Consider the following 14,259-nt stretch of genomic DNA (forward strand, 5'->3'; position numbering starts at 1 on the left):
AGGTGGACACTTAACTGAAGGTTAACTTATTATCCTTAGCACAAGTTATCCAACTAGCATATGTATAACACTAGAATCTCCACCATATTTGTTTTACCAGTCTACCATATAATCACATATTTATAACATGAACTACATAGATAATTCACAGTCTAAATGTGTACCTTATTTGCAGAAATAAATTACTCCATAAATTACTTAAAATGAAAGCCTCCAAAAATTAAAAGCCAGGCTAAACTTACACACACACAAATGTAAACTCATTTGTCCTTTTGTTACTCTTTACAAATGACTTCTAAGGCTCTTATTTTTATTACTCGTGTACCAACCTTTTAGCCAACAAATTCATCTCTTCATACAACTCTTTGCATGGTTTTAGCACAATTGGAAATTTATCACAGAACAATCCATAGTTTATAGTTCCTTTTAAATATCTAAAAACCCTTGAAATTGCTTTCCAATATTTCATACTAGGATTACTACTATATCTTGATAATTTACACACTTAAAAGGTGATATCAGGTTTAGCGCAATGCATAGCATATATTAAGCTGCCAATAGCACTAGTATACTTAATTTGAGCAATAGCTTTGCCAAAATGTTCAGTCAATTTGCAATAAATATTATATGGAGTATTTGCTTCCCTCAATATAATGAGATTGACAAAAAGCAAAACCCTCACTATGTTTCTTTACTTTGATATCTAAGATTATATCTACCTCCTTTAAATCTTTCATTTTAAATTTTGAAGTTAGATACTTCTTAAGATACTACTTTATATTATTCACACCTTCCATATTTGTTCAATTATAAGCACAATATAAAGACATATTATCACACTAAAAACTTCTTCAATGTGCAAGTGTTTTTGAACCTTATTTTTTCTCTGTAGTATTTGAACTCCAGCGAATTCTAGATTTTCTTTGAAGACTTGACAGAGATAAACAGATCATACAGCCTATCTGATAAGTTGTTGAGAATATGACCTCTAAACAACAATTCATGTTCTTCACTTTTTTTCTTCTCCCGATTTGCTTTCACCTTTTCAGCAAATATAATTTGCTCCTTCAAAATAATCCAATTTCATGAACTCTTGATTCATCACAAGAATAGCCTTAGACTCCATTAAGATTAACACCTTAAAATTATTTAGGCAGTGGGTGTTGAATAGATTTTGAGTAGTGATGAATCACTATCTTTAAGGCATTAATTGCCCCCACTAGATTACTATAAGGTTATGGCAATATATCTCCAGAATATAAAAAAGTCTGAAATCTACAAACAATAAATTCTAAAGATTTTCCTTAAGAACTTTTTATATGAATATAATTTAGAGAGACTAGAAGAGAAGAAGAAGAAGAAGAAGAAGAAGAAGAAATATAAGTAATATATAAATTTGAACAACTCATCCATATATATTTATAGATAATGAAATTTCATGGCATCTTTTCTAGACAGACACATTTGTTTACTTCCAACAGACACAATTGTTTACTTTAAATTGGCACCTCTTCTAACAAATGTAACTGTTTGTGTAATAGACATGTTTATTTATTAATAGACACATGTATTTACTAACAAATATATTTGATTGTAATTTAAATAATTATTTTATTTCACACAAATGTGCGCCAAGTGCTATCATATATATATATTTCACTTTCTTTTCACTTCTTCCCTTTCTTGTATTTTAACAATATGGGAATTCTTTCTCTCTCTACTATTTAACATACAAGCTATTTATAACAAATAAAAGTATCTCTGCCATCACTGATTTTTCATCTACAACATTCTTTTAACATATAATCCTAGCTTCCTAAATACTACGCCAAGCATAACTGGGATTCATGTCAACAATAGCATAAAAAAATGACCATGATGGTAATATATAGAGAATTAGGCCATAACAGTAAGGAAAATTATAGAATACTTCTAGTGTATAAAAAAAGGTGCTTCTTTTCTTACAGAAAAGTGAGCCCTCCTTGTAATATAGAGAGTAGGTCCCACATAATTGTGAGAGATAGTGTATGTGCATCGAGTGCATCTAATAATCTTTCTAACAGCAATGCCACCCTTGTTTAGCAAGCATTGCCACATTAAAATTCATCATTTTTCAAAAATTGAACCCTCCAAATTTCTTCTCACACTTCACCAATCCTAACTCACCCAATGAATACCATTACCATTAGCTTCACCTTCCCATAAGTAGGCATTCATCATTTTCCTAAGAGAATTACACATCAATTAGTAGCAAGAAAACACTCACCACATAAGGGGGCACAGCTTGAGTAATAGTTTTGAGCAAAATTTCTTTTCTAGCTTTAGATAAGAGACCACACTTAAAGGCTTCTCCAAACCTAATTAATGACAAATTGGAAATCTCTTTTTTACTCTACCTAATTAAAAAAGGGAGTCCAAGATATGATCCCAGTTGCAGCATATCATTTACACCCAACATACTACAAATTTCCAATTGTTTATCCAATGCAGTGTTAAGACAGAAGGAGATAATTGACTTATGAAAGTTTACTTGTCCTGAAGCATTCGTATACAATTACAGTCCATGTATAAAGTAACAATGTTATAGAATTTCTCTTCTCTAAATAATATAAAACAAACATTTTACAATGTCTTTCATTGTATTGACAATAATAATTAATTTTTTTAATACTAATGACAAAATTTAAAATAATTATTATTTTTATGTGACTTGAATTTTGGATATCTCTTTATGAACTCAAATTGTGACCCGACCTGAAAGCTTATATTTTGCTCTTTGCAATAGATTTGTAAGATATTTGGGAAAAATAATAGGGTTAGGGTTTGCTCTTTTTCATCATAGTAGAATTTTTTCTCTCATTTTACCCATGGACATAAACCTTACGGTTGAACCACGTAATCCTGTGTTATTTCTTTTTTTTATATTAAGCGATTGTGTGTGTGCCTTAGATTTACGTGCCTGCTATAACAAATTAGTATCATAGCTTTGTGCGCACAATCTAGGGTTTATAGATGGCATCATCTTTAATAAAGTATGAGATGGAGAAGTTTAATGGTGGATCGAGTTTCGCTCTATGGAAGAATAAAATCAAATCTTCCTTGATCCTGCAAGGTCTATGGAAGGCAATCGAGGATAACTTTCTAGAGTGTATGAAGGAGGTGGATAAAGCTGATTTGAAGGAGAGAGCCTTGAGTGCAATTTTCATGAGCATCACTAATAATGTCTTATGCAAGATTGATGGTGAAAATTCAGCATTTGCAATATAGAAGAAATTAGAAGAGCCTTATTATATGAAATTGCTAACCACCTGTCTCTATCTGAAGAAAAGGGTATACAATCTAAGAATGAGTGAAGGTATGCTCATTAAAGAACATCTAAATAAATTTAATTCAATCATTATGGACCTGAAGAATATTGATATTGATATTAATAATAAGAATCAGGCTCTTATTGTGTTATGTTCTTTGCCACCCTCCGATGAGACTTTTGTTAATACTTTATTGTATGGGAAAGATAGTAATTCACTATATGATGTTAGTAACTCTCTAAAATCAAAGGAGTTGAAAAATAATTTTCCAAGTAATAGAGAAAGGGTTAAGGGGGAAGGTTGAATACAAGAAGAACACAAGAAGAACACAATCAAGGGAAGATTCTTCTAGCAGGAAGAAATCTAAGACCAAATCTAAGTCAAGAATGACAAAGGCTAACCATTTTAAGTGCAGTGAGCAAGGCCACCGCAGGAGAGACTATCCCAAATTGAAAAATAAAAAGGGAAGGCAAAAAATTCTAAAAATATGGTTGACAGGTTTAGCGATTATAATGGTCATACCGTGAGTTTAGATCATGGACAAAATTTTTAGATTTTTGATACTGGTGCTACTCATAACTTGTGTCCATACAGAAGCTGGTTTGTCATTTGCAAACAGATGAGTGGTAAGGTGTTTCTAGGCAATGATCGTGCATTACTTGTGGAATGTAGAAAGAGATGATTCTCCTTAATTTCAATTAATCTGTACATGGGTATATATATATACAATTGATTCCTATAATTGTGTTCTACTAATTAGGAAGAAATCCTAAATAAGAAATCCTAAATAGGAATACAGAATACAGAATATACAGAGAAATAATATAGTGATTGACTTTCCATAACACTCCCCCTCAAGTTGGAGCATAGATGTTAATCATGCCCAACTTGTTACAAATGTAGTCAATCCTAGCTCCATTCAGAGCTTTTGTGAAAATATCTTCTAACTGCTCTTCAGTTTTGATGTGTCCTATTGAGATGATCTGTTGTTAAATCTTTTCATGAACAAAGTAACAATCAATCTCAATATGTTTGGTCCGCTCATGAAACACTGAATTATAAGCAATATGGAAAGCAGCTTGATTATCGTACCACAATTTCGCAGGCAGGGAGGTCTTAAAACCTGTCTCATCTAGTAATTGAAGTATCCACATTACCTCACATATTGATTGTGCCATGGCTCTGTATTCGGATTCAGCACTAGATCGAGAAACTACACTCTGTTTCTTACTTCTCCAAGACACCAAATTTACTCCAATAAAAATGCAATATCCAGTAGTTGACCTTCTGTTAACCTTAGATCCAGCCCAGTCGGCATCTAAAAAATATTCAACATTCAAATGCCCATGATTACCATATAACAAACCTCTTCCTGGAGAGCCCTTCAGATAACACAAGATTTGTCCCAAGGCTTCCCAATGAGCAACAGTTGAGGAAGATATAAATTGACTTACCACACTAACAGCATAAGCAATGTTAGGATGAGTGACTGTAAGGTAGTTCAATTTTCCTACCAATCTCCTGAATCTCTCTGGATCTTTAAACAACTCACTATCCCCTGCTAACAGTTATAAATTTAGAATCATTGGTGCACTACAAGGCTTAGCACCTAATTTTCCTGTCTCTGTCAATAAATTGAGGACATATTTTCTTTGAGATAAGAAAATACCTTTCTTACTTCTCATACTTCAATACCCAAGAAATACATTAACAATCCCAAGTCTTTGGTCTGAAACTAGGTTTGGAGGAAGGTTTTAAAAGATGAAATAACTGCAGAGTCACTCCCAGTGATGACAATGTCATCCACATAGACTACCAGGAAAATTAGACCAGCCTCAGATTGCCTATAAAATACTGAGTGATCACACTTACTCTTTTGCATACCAAATTCCTATACTACTTCATTGAATCTCCCAAACCAAGCCCTATGACTTTGTTTCAAGCAGTAAAGAGACTTCTGAAGCCTACAAACTTTACACAACTCCACCTGAGCAACAAACCCAGGTGGTTGCTCCATATACACCTCCTTCTGAAGATCACCATAAAGGAAAGCATTCTTGATATCTAATTGGTGCAGGGGCCAATCATATGTAGCTACTAAAGAGATAAACAAGCGAACATAAGTAAGTTTAGCTACAGGAGAAAAAGTGTCAGAGTAATCAACCCCATATGTCTAAGCATATCCTTTTGCTACAAGGCGTGCTTTTAACCTAGCCACAGAACTATCAGGATTTACCTTTACTGTAAATACGCATTTGCAACCAATAGCTTTCTTACCAGTGGGCAAAGGCAACAGTTCCCATGTACCATTAGCATCTAAAGCCTCCATTTCCTCTTTCATAATAGCACACCAGCCAGGATGAGACAATGCCTCACCAAAAGTATTAGGGATAGGAACAGAGTCTAAAGAAGTAACAAAACACCAATTTATTATAAGAAATAAAAAAATAGATAGGGTAAGTACATGAAGGTTTACCTTTACGAAGAGCAATGGGTAAGTCTAGATCAAAACCATGATCAGTATGAGGTACAGAATCTCCCAACGAAGTAGCTAGTGGACGATCTGAGTCAGGAATCTCCAATATCCTGGAATAAACATGAACAACGGAAGGTCGAGTTTATCTAAAGATAGAAGGAATAGGCTGTGGGAGAGGATCAGACATTGGTTGGATAGTATATATTAAGAGATCATCCTCCTCCCCCTGACTCTCATACACAAATGATTGAGGAAAAAATGGAGTGGACTCAAAAAATGTGACATCTGCAGAAACAAGATAACGATTAAGAGTAGGAGAGAAACAGCGGTACCCTTTTTGCAGCCGGGAGTACCCAAGGAAGACACATTTGAGAGACTTTGGATCCAATTTAGTAACCTATGGACGAACATCACGCACAAAACAGGTATAACCAAAAATATGGGGTTCAACAGGGAACAAAGATTTTGTAAAAAATAAAGAAGTATAAGGAATATCCCCATTAAGGATAGAAGACGACATACGATTGATCAAAAAACATGTCGTAGAAACTGCGTCGGCCCAAAAGTGTTTAGGAACTTTCATCTAAAAAAGAAGAGCACGAGTTACCTCAAGAAGATGCCGATTTTTTCTTTCTGCCACTCCATTTTGGGATGGGGTGTCCACACAGGAAGACTGATGAAGAATTCCATTTTGTGTCATATAAGACTGAAATTGTGCTGAAAAGTATTATTTGGCATTGTCACTTCTTAATATGTGCACAGAAATATTAAATTGAGTTTTGATTTCATTACAAAAGGCACAAAAGATAGAAAATAACTTAGAATGATTCTTCATTAAATATAACCAGGTAACACGAGAGTAATCATCAACAAAAGTAACAAAATAACGAAATCTAGTTTTAGAAGTAACAAAACAAGGACCCCAAACATCAGATTGAACTAACTCAAAAGGGGATGAAGCCCATTTATTGACTCTAGACACAGAAGGCAAACGATGATATTTTTCAAACTAACACGACTCACATTCTAGTACTAATAAAGACTGAAACTAAGGACACAACTTTGTCATGGTAGACAAAGAAGGATGGCCCAATCTACAATGAGCTTCATGAGGTGTTAAGGTACTAAAGCAAACAAGCGACCGCGGTACATGATTTTTCAGAATGTATAAACCACCTGACTCATGTCCTCTACCAATAATCTGCTTCGTTGTAAGATCCTGAAACAAACATTGGTCAGGAAAAAAGGAAACAGAACAATTTAAGGTACGAGTAAGTTTACTAATAGAAAGTAGATTAAAAGAGAATTTTGGTAGACACAAAACAGATGACAAAGAAATTAACGAAGTCGGGTTCGCAGTTCCAGAACCCATGACACAATAAGTAGAACCATCAGCTCAAGTAATAGTAGAGGAAGTGATATTAGACTGAAAAGCAGATAGAAGGCTAAAATTACCTATCATGTGATCTGTTGCACCAGAATCAATAACCCATTTGGATGAGGGAGACATAAGGCATGTAGTGGATTTACCTGACTCAACATTCGCAGTGACAGAGGAACTGGTAGGTTTTAGAGATGCTTGATACTGGGAAAATTGTGCAAAATCCTCTACATATACCAAATTAGTTTTCTCAGAGGAAGATACTGTAGAATCCTCTGCTGTCCTATTTTCCATCTGTGATCGCTGATTTTTCCTCTAAAGTTGTGGACAATTATATTTTGTATGGCCAAGCTCATGGCAATAATAACAAATGACTCCTCTTGATTCTTGATTAGAAGTAGCCTCTCTATTATGCTGATTACTTATGTTGCTTGTAATACCTCCTCTACTTCCTTTTCTATTACCCTGTTGTCCATTTGGATTACGGCTAATAAGAGCACTACTGGCAGGCTATGAAGATTGGATACTCTCTATATGAAGGACCCGTGTGAACGTTTCATGCAAAGAGGAAATCTCAGAACTGGAGAGAATATGAGATTTAGCAGTCTAATACTCTGAAGGAAAGCCTGCAAGAAAACTCATAACAGCCAGTTGCAACCCATTGGGCCTGCTGAACTTTTACATCAGGACTAAAAGGCAATAATACATTAAGTTTCTCATATACCTATTTAAAATCCATAAAATAAGCCGTGAGAGACTTATCCTCTTTCTCAGCACGGTAGAATGCCTTACACACATCATAAATACAGGAGATATTCTCTTTACCAGAATACAGAAAATCTAAGTAATCCATCAATTCCTTAACAAATTCACATTGATTAATTAAACTAATTACCTCACTGTGAATCGAGTTCCGAAGCTGCCAAAACAATTGAGCATCCTCCCTTAGCCAAGTTGGTAGTGTATCATCCATTGGTGGATCTTTAGTAAGGTGATCATCTTTATCAATGCTACACAAATAGAACCTCACAGTCTTACTCCACTCCAGGTAATTTGAACCATTAAGTTTGTATTCCGTGATCTTAGTCATCACCAGAATTACATAAGAAATAACATTCTTATTGTCTGCCATTTGTTAAGACAAAGAAAACTAATCGAAATGCTAATCCAAAGTGCTTACAGCAGCAAAATAATCCAAAATCACAAATCAAGCAAATACCGAAATAGGATCTGAGAGCCAAACCTCAGAAATCCTTTAATGGTGTACTAGATCAGGTAACAGTGCACAGTGGTGGAATGAGGGGGTTGAAGCGACGCCAACGATGTTGATCGAAGTCAAAAAGACCGGTCGGCGGCCAAGGTCTCTCCTGAGCTGGGTGGTGAGAACAAATAGTCACCCTAAATAGATGACCTGCTCTGATACCATGTAGAAAGAGATTATTCTCCTTAATTTCAATTAATCTATACATGGGTATATATATACAATTGATTTCTATAATTGTGTTCTACTAATTAGGAAGAAATCCTAAATAGGAATACAGAATACAAAATATACAGAGAAATAATATAGTAATTGACTTTCCAAAACATGGAAGAAATTGATAATATTATATTGAAGATGTTTAACGGCATTGTCAGAATCATAGAGTGTTAGCATGCTCTAAGACTGAAAATGAACTTGATTTCTCTTAGGACACTTAACTCTCATGGATTCAAATACTATGGAAAGAATAGAGTTCTTAAAGTCTGGAAGGGCTCTATGGTACTCATGATGAGCAATTTGGTTTTAGGATTGTATATTTTTTAGGGCAGTACAGTTTCAAGGGAAGTTATAGTAACATTAGGAAGCAATAATTAGAATTAGACTCAATAGTGGCATCTGCACCTGGGTCATATGAGTGAAAGAAGGCTATCTATGTTGAGCAAGTAGGATTTGTTAGACGGATAGAAAACAAAATATGTAGACTTTTATGAACGTTATGTGTTTAGCAAACAGACCAGTGTGAAATTTAATAAGGCAATGCACAACACAAGAGGTAAGGTGAATTATATCCATTCAGATTTATGGGGTCCTAATAGAATCCTTTTTAAGAGCGGTGTTAGGTATTTCATGACTTGGTTTGATGATTACTCTCAGATGATTTGGGTGTATTTCTTAAAAATAAAAGATGAGGCATTTTCAACCTTTGTAAAGTGGAAAACGAAGTTTGAGAAACATAGCAAAAAGAAGGTCAAGCATCTTAGAACTAATAATAGGTTGGAAATTTGCAAACGTGAGTTCAATGCATTTTGCAACAATGAAGGTATAGTAAGACACCGCACTTGTACAAGGACATTACAATAGAATGGTATAGCTAAATGCATGAACAAAATGCTTTGTGACAAAGCACAAAGTATACTCTTACATTTAGATTTGGGAAAGGATTTCTAAGCTAAAGTTATTTCTTGGTTAATAGATCTCCATCTATAGCTATTGAGTGTAAAACTTTTTTTGAGATCTAGTCTGGTTCACTTGCTGAATACTCTTGGCTGAGAGTGTTTGGCTGCCCTACTTATGCTCATGTGAGGGATAGTAAGCTTAAACCTAGAGTAAAAAAAATGCATATTTTTAAGGTATGCACCTAAAGTGAAATGCTACAAGTTATAATTAAATGCTACAGGTTATGGTGCAGTGATCCAAATTCTCTAGGATTAATTATTAGCAAGGTTGTGATATTTAATAAGTTTGCTTCATTGGATCACCAAGTTAAAGAACAGGTGGAGCTTGAGGTTGATACTTCAGTAACTCATTCCAGTGATTCAGAGGATGAGACGTAAGATCCTAATCAACAAGAGGATGCATCTGAGCAACAGCAACCATAACCGTATTGCATTATAATTAGTAGGGAGAGAAGACAGATTAGACTCTTGTAAAGATATGCATATGCTAATCTAATTGCGTTTGCATTGTCAGTTGCTAAGATAGTCGATGTGCATGAACCCAGCAATTATAGAGAAGCTTTTTCTTATTTAGATACAGATAAATGGGTCAATGCTATAGGTAAAGAAATTGAATTTCTTCATAAAAATCAGAATAGGAAGTTAGTAACATTGCCTAAGGGACAGAAAATGGTAGATTGCAAATGGGTGTTCAAGAAAAAGGAAGGCACTCCAAGGGTTGAAGTAACTCGATATAAGGCATGATTGATAGCTAAAGGCTTTACTCAGAGAGAGAGGATTGACTTTAATGAAGTATTTTCTCTAGTTGTGAAGTACAATTCTATCAGAGTCTTACTTGTTATGGTTGCACTTCACGATCTAGAGCTCAAGCAACTAGATATAAAGACAATATGTTTGCATTGTGAGCTAGAGGAGCAAATTTATATGAGTTAACCTAAGGGATTTGTCATTCCAGGTATAGAAAACCATGTTTGTTTACCTAAGAAATCTTTTTATGGTCTAAAATAGTTGCTTAGGCAATGGTACAAAAGATATGATACATTCATAGTTTGTAATGGCTTTATTCATAGTTTCTATGATAGTTGTGTGTATCATAGGAAGCTTTCATATGATTCATTTATCTGTTTGCTATTGTATATAGATGACATGCTTATTATTGCTAAAAGCATATCACATATTAACATTCTGAAAAAAGTAGTTGAGTGATGAGTTTGAGATGAAAGATTTAGATGTTGTAAATAAGATACTGGGAATGGAAATTACTAGGGATAGAACTATTAGAAAGCTTTTTTTATGTCAACAGGCTTATAATGAGAAAATGCTTAAGCATTTCACCATGAATAATGCTAAGCCTATGATTATTTCATTTACTGCCCATTTCAAGTTATCTGCAGACATATCACCAAAACAAATGATGAGATGGAGCACATGTCCTGTGTTCCTTATTCGAGTTCTATTAGTAGTGTCATGCATGTTATGGTTTGTACCTGACTTGACTTTTCACATGCAATTAGTGTTGTGAGTAGATACATAACGTGTCCTAGGAATGAGCATTAGTAAGCAGTTAAATGGGTTCTGAGGTATCTGAAGGGTACTACAAATATTGGTCTAACATTTGATAGGGCTAAGATGAGTGGTTTAGTTATTGGCTATGTGGATTCAGATTTTGCAGGGGACTTAGACTTGGAGATCTTTGATAGGTTATTTATTTACTCTCTCTAAAAGTGCTATCAGTTAAAAGGTAACATTGTAATCTATAATTACTTTTTTCCATCTTAGAGGCTGAATATATGGCTTTAACAGAGGCAATAAAGAAAGCTTTATGGTTACAAGTTTGATGAGTAATCTTAGGTTGATACAGAAAAAGCCAATAGTGTTTTGTGACTGCCAGAGTACAATACATCTCATAAAAAATCTGATTTACCATGAGCAAACTAAATACATTGATGTCAGATATCACTTCATTTAGGACATTGTATCTCAAGAGATTGTAGTTATGTAGAAAGTCTCTACATATGATAATCTAGTAGATATGATAACCAAGGGAGTCCCAGTCAGCAAGTTTAGTCATTGCCTAGACTGTTTGTAGTGCTTAGTAGTGCTCTTATGAGGGCATATGGCAAGATAGAGTGTTATGGAGATTTCATTGATAATGGAGGGAATTCAAGCCAAAGGGAAGACTTTTTATTTTTATTTGGCTTAAATTTTGGATGTCTTTATAGACCCGAATTGCGACTCAATCCAAAAGCTTTGCGCTGTGACTTGATTAGATAAAAAGTGAGGTCTGTGATAGTAGTAGAGGGCATAGGTCGATAAGCCAAGGCCTGAAGCCCACCACTGATCTTGTTGGAGGTGCGAGGGCAACACCCCTACGGTATGGACTAGTATAAATATTATAATATTTTGCCTGTTGTGGTAGATTTGTGAGATAGTCGAGAAACACACTCAGGTTAGAGTTTGAGAATTCTAAGTGATTGTATCTTACTTTTTTTCATCATAGTGGAATTTTTTCTCTCGTCTTGCCTATGGACGTAGACCTTATAGTCGAACCACATAAATTCAGTGTTATTCTTTTTCTCTTTTTTATACTATATGATTGTGCGATTATGCGTGTGCTTTAGATTTGCATACTCACTATAACAATAATAAATTTATAAGTAAATTCAACTATTGATAATTTATTTGTGAGTTCTTTTAACCTTGAAGAAAATTGCTTTAGAAAGTCAATATTCTACAGGCAATACGTGCACTTTGTAGGGTAGATATAATACGTAGTCACTCAACTTTATGAGTATTTTCAATAAAAGTTATTAAACTTTAATCTCTTTCACAAAGCTCACTAAACTTTAATTTAATTTCATAAAAGTCACTATGATTGGAAATTAAAGATTTACGGGTTAATCTATTGAGTTGTCAACAATTTTATAAATAAAATAATCTTATTTTATCATTTTTTTAGAAAAAAAAAAAGAAAATAAGACTCATAAAACGCATCTAACTACTTTCCTTGACACCAAACCCCTCCCCTTTCTTCATTTCATCCTCACTAACAATCACTAGTTAGGTAATTTTATTTGTAAAATAGTTGATAAATCAGTCGGTTAACTTGAAAACCTTTAATTTTTAATCACAATGACTTTAATGAAATCAAATTGAAATTTAATGAGTTTTAAGAAAAAAAAATTAAAATTTAATAACTTTTATGAAAACACTCATAAATTGAGTGACCACATGTGATAATGCTTTGTGTAATCTGACTTTAGCTATTAGATAGGTCTCCAATTGGAATGAGGGCCTGTATTGCATTTCCTTTTGGTGTTGTACATAAAGCCCACATTATTTGTACTCTTTTTTGTATTTTTCATATATATAATTTACACATTCATATTAAATCAAAATTCACTATTTTTCATATTTTCTATTTTAACAAATTTAATCATAATAATCTTACTATATAAAAATATTTTACTATATAAATTAATTTATTCATACTTGGACAAATTTAACTCAAATAAATTCACTAAAAAATAAAAATATGATAAATTAAAAAGATCAAACAAAAGAACCTACAAACAAACTAATAGAAACAGTTAGACCTATGTGTCTTAACCTATGTTTTGATGATAATAAACAAGTAGTTTGCTACTAATTAAATTGGAAGTGTTTATAATGAGTTTATAGGCCTTAAATTCAAAAGTGTCAAATTGCTTCAAATCAAGGTTAAAAAAGAACAGGATAGGGAAGCAAAGTTTTGTGGGATCCTACAATATAATTTTATTTATTTTTATGCCTTGTTAATCCCATTTTATTAGTTGTGTTGGCTCAAGTCTAGGTGTTACTAATAAAATCTTGTTTAGCTTAATTTTTACCTAATTCTTAACTAATGGGGAATTAAATAAATTTTTTATTTTTTTCAAAAATGTATAATTAATTTTGAGAATTGTTTTAGTTGAAAAATAAATTGAATTAGCTTTTCAACGCTTCAAACGGATCGAAAATCCAATTTCGAGGTCAAAAGTTATACATTTTTCAAGTTTTCAAGAAAACTAGATAAAATGGACTTAAGCAACCAAAATGGGGGACTTAGGTAACCGAAGTCTATTTTTCAAAAATGATATTTTGGCAGAATAAACTTCACTAGCTGAAGGAGGGCACTTCATTAGCCAAAACTAGGTTTCTAAAAGTCGTTAAAATGTGCTTTTAAGTGGTTAAATGACTAGTTTTACATTTATTGCATCCCCAACGATCATATTTATGCTAAAACTATAAATATAAGGTGTTTTTTATCTAAAAAAAGTTACAACAACTATTTATTTGTGAATTTATTGTATTAGAACGCTTTTTCACACCTTCTCTCTCTAGAACTTGAGCCAAAACATTTAATCCATTGGGATTTCTTTTGAGTTCTAATTTCTTTATTGTTCTGAGATAGAAAGTGAGTTTGTTGATTGATTTATTATTTCTCTTCATTAAAGAATGGTTATAGAGTATTAAATTACTATTGAGTAAAAAAGGTATATGAAAGTGTTTAGGTTTGCACTAAAGGTTGTAAGGCTTATAAGAGTGCTAGAGATTGCACTCAAGATTGTAAGGAGTTTGATCTTCACCCAAAGAATATTGTTATAGTGGAGTGAATTCTCAAGGAGGGCCTTGAG

The sequence above is a fragment of the Hevea brasiliensis genome, chromosome 15 (assembly GCF_030052815.1).
Source record: "Hevea brasiliensis isolate MT/VB/25A 57/8 chromosome 15, ASM3005281v1, whole genome shotgun sequence".
Classification (NCBI taxonomy): domain Eukaryota; kingdom Viridiplantae; phylum Streptophyta; class Magnoliopsida; order Malpighiales; family Euphorbiaceae; genus Hevea; species Hevea brasiliensis.